A 19,842-nucleotide genomic window follows, 5' to 3' on the forward strand; every position below is an offset into this window, starting at 1 on the left:
TGTGTGTATACGAAACTCCATTCTGCTGCTCACACAAATGGAGCTGCACGCACCTGCCACTCACACAGAACCATTTCCTCACACACACCCCTCAGTCGGTCTGGAAAGGTTGAGGACTAGTGCTATATATTCTCTCCTACCATTCTCAAGTTTTCCAAAAGCTGGAACTAATGTAACGTCTGCATCAAATGTTCTGAAGGCATCTGGTTTAAGGAAAACTTGGATTCTGCCCTGCAGGAATAAATACATTAATTTGGGCTGCAGTACAGAGTGGGCACTGTGCATTTAACCTTTTGAAAATGTCTAGACCTGGAAAATATTCTGAATGTATGTATTCAGTTTTCATGATACACTAGATGGCAGCATATTAGCACAGGTGAAAGACAATGTATTTTAAGAGACCAAACATTACTTTCGAATGTATTTCAGCAAATACTTTTAGTTCTACAGGGGACTTCAACCAAAACGAATCCTCAGAGTACAGCAAATGGTGTATTTCTTACCTCTCATGGAAAAAATCAAAATGTTCTAGGACAGAAAAAGCTGCAGCTAACTCTGAATTTCTCTCACTAATTTGCTATGGAAGAAATCACATAACTTTTCTTTTTATTATGAACAGCAGGACAATTTAACTACCAGATCCTAACTACAGAAAAAATAGGATTTTTATAAAGTATTGTTTTTTTATGAAGAAACTTTAAAAGTGAGAGCTGGATAGTAGGAAGAACAAGTCTAGTCTTGAAAATATTTGTGCTCTTCTGTTTGTTCTAAAAGTAACACATGTAGTCTGAGTTAAGTAGGTGTGAAGAATTACACTCTTAAAGGACAATCCCAGGACTTCCAAGACACATGGCGGGAACTGCTTATTTAGAATTGGGGTTAAATACACGAGCGAGCATTGCAGATGGTTTCTTATCAGTGGCACATCTGTACAAATGACTCAGTGTATTGACAATCTGATTTTAACTGATGCTTATATATACAGCCAGAAGAAAAGTGTTCTTTCAGGATGACATACATTTGGAATTCAACCAGCCTTGGTGCCTTCATATAATGCTCACAAAATGGCAATTATACAATACAGGATGTAGACTAAATTGAGTTGATGGAGTCTTGGCTGCAGTAGAGCACCAGATTCTTTCAGTTCAGTCATTCTGGGCAGTAGATAAAGGATCATGGGCTGTAATCCAAAATCTGGTGAGATTGACCCAAGCGTTGTACAGTACAACGCCCCTCTTGCAGGGACATCTGTGAGTTTGCTCCTTCCTTTGGTGATAGCATTAGTGGCATATCGGGAAGCTTCCAGAGGTCATAGGAAATGCCTGGCTCTTCCCTTGATGGACTCTCTCTTGAAATAACTTTATTATTCCAAATAGAAACAAAAACTAATAATTTAAATAGAAAAGGGGAGGGATTGAAGATTTTTTTTAAAAAAAAACCCAAATCAAGAAAGCAAAAGGAATGTCTTCCATCTTTCTTTTACAACAGATAAGTATTTGTTTATGTTTATACCATTACTTTGATTTCCCCCCCCTACTACTTACTATTTTTTCCTAGTCATCAAATCCATATGTTACCATTTTTACTTTTTTCAGTTCACACAAAAGGCCCTTCCAGAAAGGGCTTTCAGTCAACATTAAAATTAGTCAATGTCTTCAATCAAAACTATCAATTTCATCATCTAGCCGACTTCATTGACTTCCCCATCCATTCTCTGTATTGTCAGATGGGTTGCTTCCTCAATTGAGGCTTGAGAAGCACTCAAGATCATTTAACGAGTTCCTGACTATCTGGATGAAACTTCCAAAGGTAATGATAAAACTCCATCCAACTTTGGAATCTGCCTAGAATTTTTCCATCTTCATTACATCTTGGGGAATGTCTTAAGGTAGCACCAGGATTCTTGTCTTTCTCAGATTTAAACTTTTATGAGTCGTGGTGGCACAGTGCACCACCATTGCAAGCTAATTGTGCTGATTGCCAATGGCCAGCATTTTGTCAGTTGGCATCTCACCTGTTCAAGGTTGACTCAGCTTTCCATCCTTCTGAAGTTGGTAAAATGAGGACCTGGATTGTTGGGGGCAATAGACTGATTCTGTAAACTGCTTAGAGAGGGCTGTGAAATGGTATATACCTTAAGTCTAAGTGCTATTGCTATTGTATTATTCTGATCCTCTAACAGTACAAAAGCTGAAGGTGACTCCTCCAATCTTAAGCAACAAAAATCAATGGTAATTAATATAATGTAACAGGTTCAGTGAAGCCAAGTGGAGACAGATTGAAAAGCTGGAGATCAAGTCAAGGAGCAACTCAAAGATAATAGAATGCCACACAGCCAAAGAAATCCCAGAATGGGGGTACCCTCTGAGAGAAGCCATGATCTCTAGTGATCCTTCAAATTGCCTCTGAAGGAATTGGGAAGGCTGACACAAGCACATGTCTCAATTCTGAAACACATCAGCTGCTGCTTTTATCACTGACCTATCTGGAACTGTCCCCTCAAGTTTATCGTCCGTGAACACTATGAGCAATGTGGCAGCTGGGATATGATTCTGATGTGCAAAAGGGCAAAAGACAGCTTCCCAGCTAGAGAAGGACAATGTGTAAGATCCTTCCCTACTATTTCACAGCCATCGGGATCTTCGCCAGCTGCACCTGGTGGGAACCTGGCGCATCCAAGGATTTAAAAAGGCAGTGCAATAACCCTTTGGTTGCTGTGGCAACAGCTCCAGCCTGCCTGCCAGAAAGGAAGCAGTAGGCTTTTGGTCCCAAGGACAGCATTCTCCAACACTGAAAAGAGACCAGATTCCTCTGTCATTTCTGGGGACACAGGGTTTGCTATTGGTTACCCCAGTGACCATAGTCCACCTCCTCAAGGCCTGCTCAAGCTCATGAGAGAATTGCAAATTTTGATCCATATGCAGAAGTACCTGTCGTCTCCAGCAGCTTTTGGCTTCCAGCTGGAAAACCATCCTGTTAACCACTTTGGAGATTTGTTACCAGCTGGTTTAAATTAAATTAGAGAAATCGCCTGGAGTTGATTGGATTCAGGTATTGCCCTAGTTCAGTGAACAGGTTGTGTGAAAACAGTCAAGGGTGATTTACTTCAACTTAGCCTACTTAAGGTTACTAAGGAGCAATGGTGGTGCAGTGGTTTAAATGCAGTATTGCAGGCTGATTCTGCATTTCCATTGCCAGGAGTTGACTCAGACTGTGGGTAAAATGACCCAGATTGTTGAGGCAATATGCTGACTCTGTAAATTGCTTAGAGAGGTCTGTAAAGCATTATGAAGCAGTATATAAATCTAAGTGCCATTGCTATTAACCAGTCCAAGCGTTCTGCAGAAATGTCAAAAATTAAGGATGGCAGCAAGGGTGAAAGGCCTCTAATGGTTTCCCTAGTGCCTTACGTACTTGCACAACTTAATCCCATTTTCTGGGAGGAAAGGTTGTATAAGCACAAGAAAGGAGGCTGGCAAATCATGCATGTTGACATTTCTGGCCTACTACAATATGTAGAATAGAACAGAATAGACTTTTACTGACCAAGTGTGATTGGACACATAAAAGAAAAAGATACATTTGTCAAGAATCGTGGTACAACACTTAATGATTGTCATAGGTGAAGCAAGTCATTAAATCCCTATGCTGCTTTTATATTAGTTTATAAATATGTTCCTTTTACCATAGTAAGGACCACAGTGGTTCATAGCCAACTAATCATCTTCAGTGTTTTCAAGAGAAGAGAGAAGGTGGCCTAAAAAATCCAGCTGTACTCCAAGTTGGACTCATCTACTATGGTAGGTACAGGAAAAATCTCTGTCTCAACTTTTTAGATGCAATGTTATATCAACTTGAGTTACTTAAACAAATCTACTTTTTGTATTTGTTCAAAAGCTTTGGGTTTTCTTTCCTTATTGATCCCCTGAGAATGTAATAGGAGGTATTTCAGAAGAATATGATACATAGCTAACAACTAGAAGCAATTAGTTAGAAAGAGGCAATTTCTGTTCAGCATGGGCTGCAATGTTGGAGAAGGTTCTTCCTTTCAAGTTAATCTTGAGGAAAACAATATCTAACAGTACTTACGGAAATAGCAAAGGTAAGCCAACTCCTATCCCTTTCTAAGCTTAAAGCAGGGGCTATCCAACTTTGGCAACTTTAAGACTTGTGAACTTCAACTCCTAGAATGGACAGCTGGGGAGTTGAAGTCCACAATTCCTAATGTTGCCAAGGTAGGACACCCTGGCTTAGAGCACCTCACCTATTGAATCTTCCACTGACACCATATTGTCAAGCTGTATCTATCTTTTGAGGAAAAAGTTTTTCCTGACTTGGTGAATGCCAGATATGGAGGACTTTGGCTCTCATTATCCCCTGTCAACCCAGGCAGATGATATTTCTCATTCGCGTTTAGAATTGGCATAGTTTAGGTATTGGACTTCATTCGGGAAGACAAGTTCAGTCCCTAGTAGACCATACAGATTGTTAGGTTATCTGGAATCAGCCTTTCTCTGTCAAGCCCAATTCCCAACATTGCTTCTATGGAACTATTCTGAGTTGAGAATCTTCCCTCCAGCTCCCTAGAGCTCTGAGAATATGTGTATGCTTGTGTGTCTGTGCATACATATGTACACCATGAATAAAAAAAATAAGGACAGGATAAGGAGGACCCTGTTGATCACTAAGCATTTTTCATCACTTGTCCCACATGCTGGGCTACTGCAGATTGTAATTCAGCAATTTCTAGAAGGCAATAAGCTCACCAATCACCATTCCTTCTTGAATAACCATCTAAAATTTAGGATGAGTCTGGGATAAGCTTGTGCTTTTTATTGAAACAAATTAGTCAAAAAAGACGGTTTGTTTACCATAGACTGCATGACTCTCCTCCTACAGAAATAGTAAGCTACTGCACTTAGTTCAAACCGCACTAAGAGTTGGAATATCCACATACTATTAAATTGAGTTCTCTGGGGAATTTAGGTTTCTGAGAAAAAGGACCGGCTGAGCATCCTCTTTCTGATGGGGGCAAGCAGATATCCATCAGATGCTCCAAAGCAAAACAGGAAGTTAAAGCTTTTCTTTCCATTTCAGAGAAATTGGTATTTAGAAACTCTTAGAGATCTTATGTCTATTACAATTGCAACCCATTAAGAGGCTCCTCCTCTTTTTCTTCCTCCCTTAAATTTGTCTCCTTCTTTAAAGAAATCAAAGCTAGCAGCTCTCATTTCTTGTGGGCTAGACACCTGAGTTTCTGCTGTCACTGCTGGGGCCAGTTAGAGCAGCTGTCAGCATATGGGGGAAGCAGCTTTGGAAGGCTGCTCCTTCAGAAGGTAGCTTCAAGATGACTAATCCCTTGCTTCTGCCTACACAAGGGCTAGGCTTTGATTCAGCCCCTCAGAGTAGATGTTTTGTTTTCTCAAGTAGAACAGTTAACGCAGAGCTGTAGGAGGTGAGAAGAATCAGTGGTGGCAATTAAGACCCATTGCTTGTGTAACTAATGGCCTCTTTTGCTTCCCTGAGACATGTGAATTGCTTTCACTGTATAAGGGATTCCCAGTAGCCAACCACAAGAGCAGCCATGTTCAGAAGTGGCATATTGTCCAGGTCACAGGACAATCTACTGTGGAAAAGGTGGCTTTAATAAGCATGGGGAATGAAGATTTTTAAATCAGCCAAGAGGTATTCCAGTATCACCAAAGGAACTGAGGACCCCATGTGCATCACTTAATATCAAACCAATAAAGAATATTGGACACTTGAGTTACTGTCCTATGAGCAGGAAGAAGCACTTTCAAGTCCACCTTCAGCCATGGGCATTCAGGGGGCAGTCTTGAGCCAGCTCTTCTCCACTGCACTGCTACGGAGAGTCCAACATGGGTAGTACTTCAGCCTTATTGGAAGGGACTGAGTTAAAAATTTGCATAAATAACAGGTCCCGCCCACATGCTGCCCTTAGTGGGTCAGTCTTAAAAGCTCAGTCACAGTGAAGGGACATATAAATTTTCTCTCCTAGGACTTCTTCAGTCTGAATTAAAATTACCTTTTCTTTGTTAGAGCATTTATACTTATTAATAATACCTCTTTCTCCTCTTTTCATTACAGGTGCAACGAAGCAACTTACCATTGTTGGAATCAGGCCCCTGCTCCGAGGAGTATTACCTGCAACTTTATTCTCGGTCGGAGCCTCTTCCCTGCACGGGTACTGCTCCAAGGACTGGGAGTCGCGAAGGGGGGGGGGAAGCCTGCGCGGCCATACCCCCAGACCCTGTGACCAACGCGGTGATCGGTTTATACCGGACGGCTCTCAAGCCGAAGCTCTGCTCTGGGCGATTGAAGGTGCCGGGATTCAAAACTCTCACCCAAAACCGCGATCAGTGACGCAGGGGAAGCTTGAAAACGCCGCGGCCCGAGAGGCTTTTGTTTTTTTCCAACCTCCGCAATCCAGGAAGGCAAGGGGAAATTAACAGGCCTGAGCACAGAAAAGCTTAGTCAGAGAGCAGCCATTTTGGGGGCGTGCCCCATCATTGCAATACCCACTCACCATTTTGTCGGGCGTGATTGACAGCGGTCTGCCCCAATCAGAGAACAGGATATCCTGTAGGTTACAGGAAGTGGTAATCCCTGACTAACGGTCACCATTTTGTTGGGCTTCATTCTTGGAGGAACCCCCTTGCCTTGCTCTTTGATTAATGGTGGATTTACCCCATTCGGTAATGGCAGACCCACCCTCATCTGGGACTCATAATCCTAAAGCCAAGGAGAAAACACACTCCTCAAAGCCAAAATCTAAAACCTCCCAGGTATCTGCTTCTTTGAAAGAGGCAGAAAAACGCATCAAAGCCTTAGAGGGACAACTTGAAGCAGCCCAGAGACAGACACCAGTTATACCAAGCCTGGCATGCATTACAACAGGTCAGAATCTGGGTCCCACGGCCACCTCTACCCATCCCAGGCTCCCAAAGGGAATGGGATCAGCTACAGACAGAGACTGGTCCCCAGATAGATCAGTGGCCCCAGTCCCGGCAGCAGAGGCCTCATTTAGGCCTGAAGTAGATGTGCCATCCACCTCAGTGTGGCAATACCCCACCCAGCCAATGCCACCTTCGGCTACATTCACACCAACTGCAGCAGGACTAAGATCCTCACCAGACACATGGCACCGCATGTCTCCAGCCATTCAGGACATGATTGCCTCGGCCTATTCGCATGGCATTGCTGCGGGGGTTCAGCAGTATGCAGCATCTGCTGCCCCTCCTCCTCCTCCTCAACCTTCACCCTCCACACATAGGAATATATAGGCAGCTCCAGCACTCCCATCTCCTGTGCATGATTCCTTTCATGAGGGTTCAGGAATGAGAGAACCGGGTTCAGAGCCAGACGATGGTTTATCAGAGGATGAGGGAACACTTCCTGAACCACCAGCCTTTACAGGCCTCTTCAGACCTTCCCTGTTTCGCATTCTTCTTAATAAGGCAAAACAGGTAGTTGCTTCAGACATGGCAGACAAAACGACAAATCCGGTAATGGGTGCTCAACCCACCTCAAGGATCTTCTCCAAGCCCCAAAACAACTCCGACTTTATACCCTCCCCGCAGTTGTTCCTTGATAATATCAAGAAACCGTGGGAACACCCAGCAGGAGCTCTAGGACCAACAGCTTCAGAACGCAAGTTCTACGCATTCAATCCAGAGATGGAAAATCTGCTGCAATTCCCTACCATTGATGTGCCAGTCGCAAGCCTGGTATCCAATGCACTGGTTCCCTCGGAAATGGCGGAGGGCTTGAAACCAGATGACCGCAGAGTGGAGGGATTAATCCAAAAATCCCACCATATGGTGGCATGGGCCCTAAAAGTGGCTTCAGCCGCATCGTCTTTCAACAGAGCATCAATCCTCTGGCTTCAAGACATGCTCACAAAATTGGGACCAGAGGATGGCCGCTTGAGGCAAGATATTAACAAACTCTTAGCGGCGGCTGAATTCTCGGCGGACGCCACACTATCGGCAGCCTTCGCTACAAACATGTCCTCCCACCGTCTCCTTTGGCTATGAACTTGGCAGATGGATGCTAAGTCAATATGGCACCTAGCTTCAGCCCCCTTCGAAGGGTCCGAGTTATTCGGCAAGTCTTTGGAGAAGGTCCTCATTGAGGACAAAGACAAAAAGAAGATTTTACCTAGAACATATAGGTGGCAAGACAGGTGCACGACCCCATATTTCAGACAACAACCCTTTCGGGCGGAAACCTCCGCAACTGCACCCCCAGCCAGCAGGTTGTATACTCAGGGGTCCTATCAGCAGTCCTCCTATAGATCGGAGAGGAATAACTTTGGCGACAGGAATCGACAATTTAACCAGTCCAGAAAGCCCTTCAGAGGGAACACCAGGGGTGGATACCGCAGAAGACAATGACTTCAAAGACCCCTTCCCCATCGGAAGCAGGCTACAGCATTTCACCGCCTCTTGGGAAGCTATATCTGCAGACACCTGGGCTCTGGAAACCTTATCCCAGGGCCTCAGAATAGATTTTATCCAGTTACCTCCGGACAGATTCCTGCAGTGCCCAGTGACCTTCAATCCACACAAACAAGAACTTTTGCATCAGGAGATTTACCATCTACTGGAAATTGGCGCAATCGAGAAGGTCCCTACTCAACAAGAGGGCCAAGGGTACTACTCCATAGTATTCATAGTCCCCAAGGCCTCGGGTGGCAGGCGCCTCATACTCAATCTCAAGCAGCTAAACATCTATGTGCGGTACCGCCACTTCAAGATGCACTCGCTGAAAACAATCCTCGCATCGATTCGTCAAAAGGACTGGCTAATGTCTATAGATTTAAAAGAGGCATACCTACACATACCTATTCATCGGGAACACAGGAAATTTCTATGATTCCCTTTGGCCTATCCCCTGCCCCAAGAACGTTCACAAAACTCCTGGATGTTCTGATGGCAGACCTCAGGACCTGTCAATTGCACCTAATGGCATATTTGGACGACATCATTATACTGTCCAGCACCCCCCACGGAGCATGGCAGGATTTGGCAGAAACCATCAGGACACTGGAATTCCATGGCTTCACGGTCAATTACCAGAAAAGTCACCTGACACCACCCCTGTACTTACCACATCTAGGTACCAATATAGATACCATGACAGGCAAGGTGTTCCTATCCACCGAATGACAGATCAAGATCAGAGATATGGTATGGGAACTTCAACACAGGAAGACAGTCCCATTGGCCTTTCTCTCCCAGTTACTCGGGATGTTTATATCTTGCATAGACATTATTCCCTGGGCCAGACTTCACGCCAGACCCCTTCAATGGTTCCTGGTCCCCTTCTAGAAGGGACGAACCAGCCACTCCCACAGACCAGTACCACTTTCGACACAAGTGCGCCGATCACTCACGTGGTGGAGGTCCTCGGCACTCCAACAGGGCTTACCGTTCCTGTTAGTACAAGAGGTGACTATAACAACCGATGCGAGTCTCTCGGGCTGGGGCGCCCATTCCACCATAGGGGTAGCCCAGGGGTTGTGGACCCCAGAGGAACTAGGGACCCCTAACATAAACCTTCTGGAGCTCCAAGCAGTCTGCCTAGCATTACAAAGCTTCGCTTCACTAGTGGAGGGACAACACGTCCGGATCCTAACGGACAACGTAGCCACAAGGGCTCATATCAAACACCAGGGGGTTACGAAGTCGGGCCACCTCATTCTGGAGGCCCACATCCTATTCAAGTGGGCAGAAGGACACTTGGCCTCTCTGAGAGCCGAGCACAGCTCAGGCATCTCGAACATTCAGGCAGATTGGCTGAGCCGGACAAATATAGACCCGGCAGAATGGAGTCTAAACACAGATCTGTTTCAAGACATCATCTGCAGATACAGGAAACCAAAGGTGGATTTGTTTGCCACACACCAAAACAACAAACTACCAAGGTTCTTCGCCCGCTTTCCAACTCCGGGAGCGGAACAGGTGAATGCACTACTCTGCCCATGGCCAAAAGAGTTACTCTACACCTTCCCACCGGTGTGTCTGAGACCGAGAGTGGTAAGCAAACTGCTACAGGAACAAGCAGAGGTCCTTCTAGTAGCCCCGTATTGGCCCAGGCGACTTGTCAATCTCTCCCCCTTGGCGCACCTCGCCACCGGATATTGTTAACACAGGGGTCGATATCACACCCAGACCCCCATTGGTGGAAACTTGCCGTGTGGCACTTGAGGGGGACAGATTAAGGAGGGGCCAAGTGCCAGAAAGGGTCATTAACCCCATGCAGGCAGCAAGGAGACCGTCGACAACCAGAATTTACCAAGCTACGTGGACTGCATACTGCACCTTCTACAGAACACAGAACTTTGACCCACAGTGCCCTGAGGTGGTCCAATTATTGTCATTCCTACAGACAGGCTTAGATAAGGGCTTAGCACCCAACACCCTGTGCAGACAGGTGGTGACCATAGCCACCATCCTCAAAACGGACTCCTCTCAGCCCATCTCACATCACCCATGGGTGAAGGACTTCATCAGAGGAGCAGCCAACATACGACCCCCGACAGTACATTGTTTCCCGACATGGGACTTACCTCTGGTACTGCAGGCCCTCACGAGACCCCCTTTCGAACCTCTACGCAAGGTGCCACTGCGCATACTATCCATCAAGATGGCTTTTCTGGTAGCCATAACGTTGGCAAAGAGAGTGTCAGAGCTGTCAGCACTGTCAATCAGACCAGACTTGTGCATCTTTCACCCAGACAGAGTGGTTTTAATATTAGAACCGACTTCTCTGCCAAAAATCAACACAGTATTTCATCGAGCACAGGAAATCACCTTACCGGACTTTTGCACCCATGGGATGCACCCATTGGAACTGAAATGGCACAAACTCAATGTCCGACGTGCCCTTAAGATCTACATCAGACGTATGAGTTCATTTCGAAAGACAGAATCCCTATTTGTTTCCTATTTCCCACCATCCATGGGTTCTAGAATCTCGCCTAGAACCGTTAGTCGCTGGATCACTGCTTGTATCATTACAGCATACAAGTCAGGATCTATATCTCCTCCAAAGGGCATCACAGCCCATTCCACAAGGAGTGCAGCCACATTGTCAGCATGGGCGAAGCAAGCACCAATTGAAGACATTTGTCATGCTGCTACCTGGGCTGCTCCCAATACTTTCATTAAGCATTACGGCCTGGATGCGTACACCTCGGCTGAGGCAGCATTCGGCCACAGAGTGCTGCAGAGGCAGAGGGTGTGCCAAGATCCTGCGCCCCTGGTCCAGCCTGTTCCCACCCTAGTGGAGTAAGCTTGGGTATATCCCATGTTGGACTCTCCATAGCAGTGCACTGGAGAAGAACCGTTGAACTTACCTGAACGGTCTTCTCGATGCACTGCAAGGAGAGTCCAAACCCTCCCGGCCTTTTGGCCCAGGGGCAGTTCCGTGCTTTAGCTATTTGAGCTTATTAATGTTCAATAAAAGTTCTTGGTTTACTTACACTATGACTTCGTTTTTATTATAGACTGACCCACTAAGGGCAGCATGGGGGCGGGACCTGTTATTTATGCAAATTTTTAACTCAGTCCCTTCTAATAAGGCTGAAGTACTACCCATGTTGGACTCCCCTTGCAGTGCATCGAGAAGACCGTTCAGGTAAGTTCAACGGTTCTTTCATTCCAACCTATCCCATGAGTTTCCACATTGGGGTAACTAGAGATTGCAGAGCAAGTAGAGCAGAGCAAGCTTTGGGGGCTCAGTTCAATCCATTTACTAGCAGTGGCATCTATATCTTCTTCAGAGTAATATATATAGTAGCAATGGCATCTATATTTTCTTCAAAGTTAACATATGTAGCAGATAACATGTTATTTTCAGGATAACAAATAGTATCACTAGCATCTATATTTTCTTCAGGGTAACAAATTTGTTGTAGTGGCATCTACACAGTAGTACCTCTAGATACGAGTTTAATTTGTTCCAGAAGGGAGCTTGTATGTCGTATCTGGAACAAATGGCTTTAGACTTTGTTTTTCCCCTCCGAGATAACCAAAAGCAAGGATTCTTGCGCCACCTAGTGGGCGCTCTGTTGAAAAGAAATTTATCTCCCCTCGTGGCTCATATCTTGGAATACTCGCATGTGGAGCAGCTCATATCTAGAGGTACTACTGTATTTCCTTCAGAGTAACAAATAGTATCACTACTTAGGCATCTTTCTGCTTTCCATATTGTCTCAATGTATGTTAATTGAATGTATCTACTGTATTTTTCAGAGTATAAGAGGCACCAGAATATAAGACGCACCTTAGGTTTTGGGGAGGAAAATAGGGGAAAGAATCTGCTTACCAGGTATTCATATGGCTATCATCCTTAGTCTGGTCCTTAGTCTGATCAGCTGCAGCACATCCCCTGGTTAAGGGCTTAAAAAATTTATTCTGAGAGACTAACAATGAAAGAGCTTGCAAGCCAGTAAGAGCTGGGAACATCATTAGCAAACAGTCTGAGCAAGTAGAGCAATGGAAAAAACCCTGCAAAGACTTAGGGCTTGGAAAACATTCTTCATTGCAGAGAATAACAATGAAAGAGCTTAAAAGTGGGTAAGAAATAGGAACATCATTAACACTGGTTAGGGCTGGAAAGAAACATCTGGGGCAAGTAAAGCAATGGGAAAACCCCCCACAAAGACAGGCTTTGAAATACATTTTTGGCAGCTTGCAAGCTGGTAGAAGTGGGAACATTGTTGTTAGTACCTGATTAGGGCTGAAAAGAAACATTTGGAGCAAATAGAGAATGAAAAAAAAATCAAAGTGTTTGGAAAATGTTCCTTGTAGAGAGTACCAATGAAAAAGCTTGCAAGCCAGTAAGAGCTGGGAACATTATTAGCACCTGGTTAGGACTGGAAAGAAACTTACTCAGAGCAAGTTAGAGTAATGAAAAAAATCTGCAAAGACTTAGGGCTTGGAAAACATTCTTCGCAGAGAGAAACAATGAAAGAGCCTGCAAGGTAAAAGCTGGGAAGATCGTTAGCAGCTAGTTAGGACTGGGGGGGGGGGGGGGAAGCTACATTCAGAGTATAAGATGGAGTGGTTTACTTTGAGTTTGTAGCTGTTGTGTGCTCATGTATTGTTGTGGTTGATGCTGAAGTAGTCGTTGGCAGGAAGGACATTGTAGCAGATGATTTTGTGGGCTATGCTTAGGTCATGTTTGAAGCAATGTAGTTCTAAGCTTTCTAAGTCTAGGATTTCAAGTTCTGGTGTGTAAGATATTTTGTCGCAAGTAGATGGGTGGAGGGCTCCTCTTGTAAAGTATCCCTAGACACTTTCTAATGTATTTATGTCCAATAGACGGTGTGGATTCCAGACAGAGGAGTTGTATTCAAGGATTAGTCTGGTGAAAGTTTTGTATGCTCTGGTTAGTAGTGTGATATTACCTGAGAAGAAGCTATATAAGATTAGGTTACCAATTCTTGAAGCCTTTTTGGTGATGTTGTTGCAGTGGGCTTTGGCACTTAAGTCATTTGATATGAGTATGCCAAGGTCTTTTACAGAGTGAGGGTTATCTGCAAGGTCTTGTTTATTCAGCTTGTATTTGGTGTTCTGATTTTTTTGGCCAATGTGCAGGACAGACCATTTGATGGTTGGGATTTGGAGTTGCCAGATGTTTGACCATTCTGACACAAGGTCTTTTTGGAGGGTAGCGGTGTTATCAGTGGTGTTGAAGAGTTTTACATCATCGGCAAAGAGAATACAGTTGCTTGTAATGTCATTTATATAGAGTATGAAGAGTGTTGGTCCTAGTACGCTGCCTTGGGGTACTCCACTGTTAAAAGGTATGGGATTAGATAGGGTGCTCCTATTTTGACAACTTCTTGTCTGTTTGATAGGAATGCTGTTATCCAGTCATGTAGGGATCCGGAGATGCTGTAGGATTTCAGTTTTAGAAGTAGTTTATAATGAATCACTGAGTCTAAGGCTTTTTGTGTAAGTTGCATCTATTGATTTGCCCTGATCAAGATGTGTAGTCAGGGATGGGCCTGGCCCGGAATGGTGGGGAAAATGGAGGGTGTAGCTGAGCTCCATTGCCACCGCTGGGAGTGCACGCATCATGCATGGGCAACCAGCATGAATCCGGTAAAAATACTGGGTTTTTTGCTTCCATGCATGCATGGAAGCAAAGAAATGGCAATTTTTGCCCAAATCTTGCTGCCGGAAGGATGTCCATGCGATTTCAGCTGCTGCACATGTGCAGCAGCCAAATCCCATTGCAGTGCCTTGAGCAGCAGCTGGGACCAGCAGCAACAGTGGCCTGCTGGAGCTCTGGCCACGTGGCCTGCTTTCTGCTCTCTCGTGCCGCAGGCATCTCTTGGTGCAGCAAGGACACCCTGAGTGAGTCGTGGCCTTTGGAAGCAGCAGCGTTGTACTCCCAAAGGCCACGACTCACTCAGGGCACCATTGCTGTTCCGAGATGCCTGTGGCACTGGAGAGAACAGAACAGGCCATACGGCTAGAGCTCGGGGCCGCGCGGCCTCCTACCTGCACCACATGCCATCTTCTTGGCACGGTGAGGGAGAAGCCATCACGCAAGGTAAGTTGAGGTCTCCAAGAAAGATAAGGGGGTAAGGGCATGAGATTGCCCACATTTGCAGTGAGGTTAATTTGTTCATATGTGTGATGTCGTAGTCTGGGGCTCTGTAACAAAGTAGGAAGTGTGGCATTTAGGGATAGATCAAAGATGATGGTTTGGAAAGGGTGAGATCATGTGTAACCTATTTTTTAGGTTTGGTGTCTTTTTGTAGAATATAGCTACTCCACCTCCTCTGCGGGTTTCATGGTCAGACCGGAAGACAAGGTAGTTTCTTGCTGTGATGATGGAGTCAGGGAGGGATGCATTTAGCCATGTTTCGCAGACAACAATAATGTCAAAGGTGTCCGTAGGAGGAGGAATTTCGACATCTTGCTAATTAGGCTTTTTGCATTGATTAGTTTGCATTTGAGATGAGTATTGGATTGAATTGAGGAAGTAAGGGGCACACTTTCCTAGTCTTGGTTGGTGGTGCGTGAGATGTTGATTTGTTGTTGGGAGATGGCAGGTTGGGTGATGTAGGATGGGTTGTGGGTCTTGTTTTTGATGTGTTCCGCATGGTAATCTATGTATAACTTTGTTTCTTGAGTTCTGCACAGAGTTCATGGGAGTGGATGCATTGTAATAGAGAGTTTGGATCTAAGTTTGTTGTGATTGGTATTGTTTCTGGCAATGTAGTTTATGGTGTAATTCCATCAACTTAACTTCCTTTTTTTTCTGTCCGAAGATTTTAATTGGTGTCATTTAATTCATATTTGTAGGGTTATTATGTTGATAGATAGAATCCTGACCCCTTTGTATAACTTATATTTATCATTCCATTAGGCTGGAAAGAATAAGAATGAAGGGAAATTTCACCCTGATAAACTACCTTGAATTTCTAAATGACAGGCAATAAATAAGCCTATCAAATCAATGAAAAATATCCAGAGAATGTCAGGTAGGTGCTCAATACTTTTTCAAAACTGATTCCTTTGTTTTTTCCTTGAAGATGTTTTGCTTTTCATTCAAGAAGCTTCCTCTGAAGCACTAGGAAAGCTTTTTGGATGAGAAGTGAAACATCTTCAAGGAAAAACAAAGTTCAGTTTTCTCTTGAAAAAGCACCTTTGAGACTATCATGACCTGGATGACTGAGGATCTCCATAAACATCACGGTTTGGGCTGTTTCAAATAGTAGCAGATGGGTTACCCGAGTAGTTCTGAAACACTCTAATAGAAGTTATTATTTTATTTACCACATTAAAAAAATATCTAGGACCGCAAAAGAGAGAAATCTCATAAAAGCAGTTGTGTTTGTACAATATACTTACCCATGCTTAGCTTAATTATGGTTTACTCAGTTAATATAATTATCAGGGTTTCACCTAAGATAGTGAATCCATAATCCCATCTTGCATGTGAATTGCACAATATACTAATCTAAAATAAGGTTGGCTAGCTTTGTTAAATAAGAGAGCCAGTTTGGTATAGTGGATAAGATGCTGGATTAGAAACTGGGAGATTGTTTGTCCTGCTTTAGGCATGGAAGCTGGCTGGGTGGCTTTGGGCCAGTTACTCTCTCTCATTCCTAGGAAGAAAGCAGTGGAAAGCCATTTCTAAAAATGTTGCTAAAAACTGCACAGACTTGTCCCTGTAATCTCCAGGAATCAGGGAGATGAGCTGTAGCAACAACAAGGAGTTATGTTAAATACATTCAGCAATATGCAGGTATACCCAGAACTAAGTCCTACTGAGTTTCATAGCATATATTAGCATGCACAGCTAATGTATATAAGTGTAAAAGTGTATAAGAGTATTAGATTCCAGTTCCAGTTGTGAATTTCACAGCAGGAAAACCTTAAAGAGATATTAACATGGTTATTAACATGAGTACCTGTGGCATTTCTGTCCATTTTTTTCCTCACCTCACTATTTACAGTTTTCTTAAATCTTAACTGTGGATGTAATTTAGGATTTGTATTTTATCAATTAACAAAATTGGCTGTAATCTGTAACAATTTATATGCATTGGTTAATCTTTACAATTCTTCTTTATATTGCCTAAAGTTAATCTCTGCATTTCTTCAAAAATATAAATTTTACTCTTTTTCAGGGATGAAGGCAAATTTAAATGTCTCAGAATAATGATGCAGGATCGAATCTGGGTCAGTCACTGGGACCAGAGGCTTAGTCTTCTGAGCTTTTGGACTCATGCTGATGCCCATCCTCAGGGAATTATCTGATAGAATGTGTAGCGAGAAGTTCCCGGAGGATAGACTTCAAGCATAAGTCCAAAAGCTCAGAAGACTAAACCTCTGGTCCCAGTAACCAACCCAGATTAGATTCTTTACTATTTTTCTTTCTTGAAACGATGTAAATATACCATTACTTTATACCACTAAGCTTTCTTTTTATTTACACATTGTTACTTGAATATATTTTTAGTTACTTCTAGTGTTTTAATTTCTGGTAAGGGTTAGCAGAAGTTATTTATTTATTTATTTATTTTATTGATTGATTTTGTCCAATACACAATGAGGGTTTTAGTGGGTATACACATAGTAAAATACATGATGAAGGTTATAGAGGATATACTCATAGTAAAATATATCTAAGAAAGAATAGAAGAGAAGTTATAGGAATAGACATATGAATGAAAGAATAGAAGAAGAGATATAGGAATAGAAGAAAGGTATAGGAGATATAGGAGAGCAATAGGACAGGGGACGGAAGGCACTCTAGTGCACTTGTACTCACCCCTTACTGACCTCTTAGGAATCTGGATAGGTCAACCGTGGATAATCCAAGGGGGGTTGGGGATGACACTATGGAGTCATGTAATGAGTTCCACGCTTCGACAACTCGGTTACTGAAGTCATATTTTTTACAGTCATGTTTGGAGTGGTTAATATTAAGTTTAAATCTGTTGTGTGCTCTTGTGTTGTTGTAGTTGAAGCTGAAGTAGTCACCGACAGGCAGGATGTTGCATCATATGATCTTGTGGGCAATACTTAGATCTTGTTTAAGGCGTCTTAGTTCTAGGCTTTCTAGGCCCAGGATTGAAAGTCTAGTCTCGTAGGGTATTCTGTTTCAAGTGGAGGAATGAAGGGCTCTTTTGGTGAAGTATCTTTGGACATTTTCAAGAGTGTTAATGTCTGAGATGCGATATGGGTTCCAAATGAATGAGCTGTATTCGAGGATGGATCTGGCGAAAGTTTTGTAAGGTCTGGTAAGTAGTGTGAGATTGCCAGAGCAGAAGCTACGTAGGATTAGGTTTAAAACTCTTGAAGCCTTCTTGGCTATGTTGTTGCAGTGGGCTTTGGCACTTAAATCTTTTGTTATTAGTATACCAAGGTCTTTAACTGAGTGGGGGTTATCTGTGATAATTTGATTATTCAGTTGGTATTTGGAGTTCAGATTCTTTTTCCCAATGTGTAGGACAGAGCATTTGCTAGTTGAGATTTGGAATTGCCATGTGTTAGACCACTCAGAAACAAAGTTCAGGTCTTTTTGGAGAGTAGTTGTGTTATCGGTAGTGTTGAAGAGTTTTACATCATCGGCAAAATGAACACAGTTGCTTGTGATGTAATCGCAAAGGTCATTAATATAGAGAATGAAGAGCGTTGGTCCCAGTACGCTACCTTGGGGAACACCGCTTTTAACTGGGACGGGGTGGATATGGTGCTCCCTATTTTGACCTGTTTGACAGAAATGCTGTAATCCAGCTGTGGAGGGATCTTGAGATGCCATAGGATTTGAGTTTTAGGAGTAGTTTGTCGTGGACCACTGAATCAAAGGCTTTGCAGAAGTCGATATAAATTGCATCTATAGATTTCCCTTGATCTAGATGAGTTGTCCATATATTTTTGCAGTGGGGGAGCTGCAGATTGCAGGAAAGTTTTTTTCTGAATCCAAATTTTTGTTAGAGAGCAAGATCAGTTTCTAGATGGAGAGTAATTGATTTGTTTATAATTGATTCCATGACTTATCATGGGACGCAGCATAATGATATTGGTCTGTAGTTATCGACAAGAGAGGGGTCTCCTTTTTTGAAGATGGGGATGACCATTGCTTTCGACCATAGCTTAGGAAGTATCGAGTCTACGGAGAGGGGCGGCATACAAATCCAATAAATAAATAAAATAAATAAATAAATAAATAAATAAATAAATAAATAAATAAGTAAGTATGCTGGTTCTGAAGGATTTTTCAAAAATTATGCTTAGTGGTTCAGCTATGGCAGAAGAGAGCTTTTTTAGGAAGTAAGCACATAGACCGTCTGGTCCAACTGATAGAGAAGGTTTAAGGTCACGTAATGCTTTTTCAACTCGGTCTTCAGTGAACTCTACTTGGGTTAAGTCACTGAGGGAGTTTGAGGTGCAATTGATGAAATTGGGGGATGAGCCATTGCTGTTAACAAAGACAGAGCCAAAGAAAGAATTGAGAGGGTTGGCTTTGGATGATAATACAGTAAGATTTCAGCAAGAAATGCCAAATCAAGTAGTGAGGAGGCTCAAATCTGAACAACCAATAGAGGTTTTTGCTTTTGCTTGGATCTAATACTTTTTTATTTTTTTCTTTCTATAACAGAGGCTCTTATATCTTAACAACTTCCTGACATGTAGAAAATAAGCAGGTTTCCATATTCTTCCTCGGCTGGCCTTCGAAAATCCAATTTTGGGGAAAGCTAATTTTTTGAATGTTGTGAAAATTTAAAGTCATAGTTATTTAGTTTAAGAGTCTGTATACAGTATTTGGGTGCAGCGGTTTACAGCAGATGGGCCAAATGTGTGGGTCAAAAGCATAGTTGATAGTAATCCAATTAAAACTAGTTGTTACCATAAATACATGTGATATCTTATTTTCATAACAAGCCTGTGAAAGTGGTGCAACACACCCTTTATGTGTTAAGAAAATATGACTCTTTTCCCTTAGGGACTTACAGCATCATTCAGGCACAGTTACTGTTTTCAAATAAATCACCATTATTTTGGTGCAACAATACAAAACCTTTAAGTGCTTATTGAGGAACCAATCAATATCTAAAACAGAAGGCCATGAAGCTGATCACCCAGCGATCCTTGTGTCTCTGTGTGGAATTATTGTAACTCAAAATTATTTAGTAATGTCTCTAAATGATGAACAAGCTGGCAAAGGCGACTTGAAAGGAAGAAGACCTTGAATGTAAAATAATCCCCACCTGGAAAAAAGGAAGATTAAACAGCAAGCAAGCCACTCCTCTGCTGATTTTTCTCCATTTTCTGTGAACTTAAA

At 43.1% G+C, this 19,842-nt stretch overlaps 1 long non-coding RNA gene across 1 annotated transcript; it reads left to right on the plus strand.

Moving 5' to 3' along the window:
* The first annotated feature begins 1,605 nt into the window (after positions 1–1,605).
* Positions 1,606–19,381, plus strand: LOC139174655 (uncharacterized). Its single transcript, XR_011560410.1, has 3 exons — positions 1,606–1,809; positions 3,691–3,800; positions 19,161–19,381. It is a non-coding gene; the product is annotated as an uncharacterized lncRNA (long non-coding RNA).
* The last annotated feature ends 461 nt before the right edge of the window (positions 19,382–19,842 follow it).

This window comes from Erythrolamprus reginae, chromosome 12, assembly GCF_031021105.1.
Source record: "Erythrolamprus reginae isolate rEryReg1 chromosome 12, rEryReg1.hap1, whole genome shotgun sequence".
NCBI classification, from domain to species: Eukaryota; Metazoa; Chordata; class Lepidosauria; order Squamata; family Dipsadidae; genus Erythrolamprus; species Erythrolamprus reginae.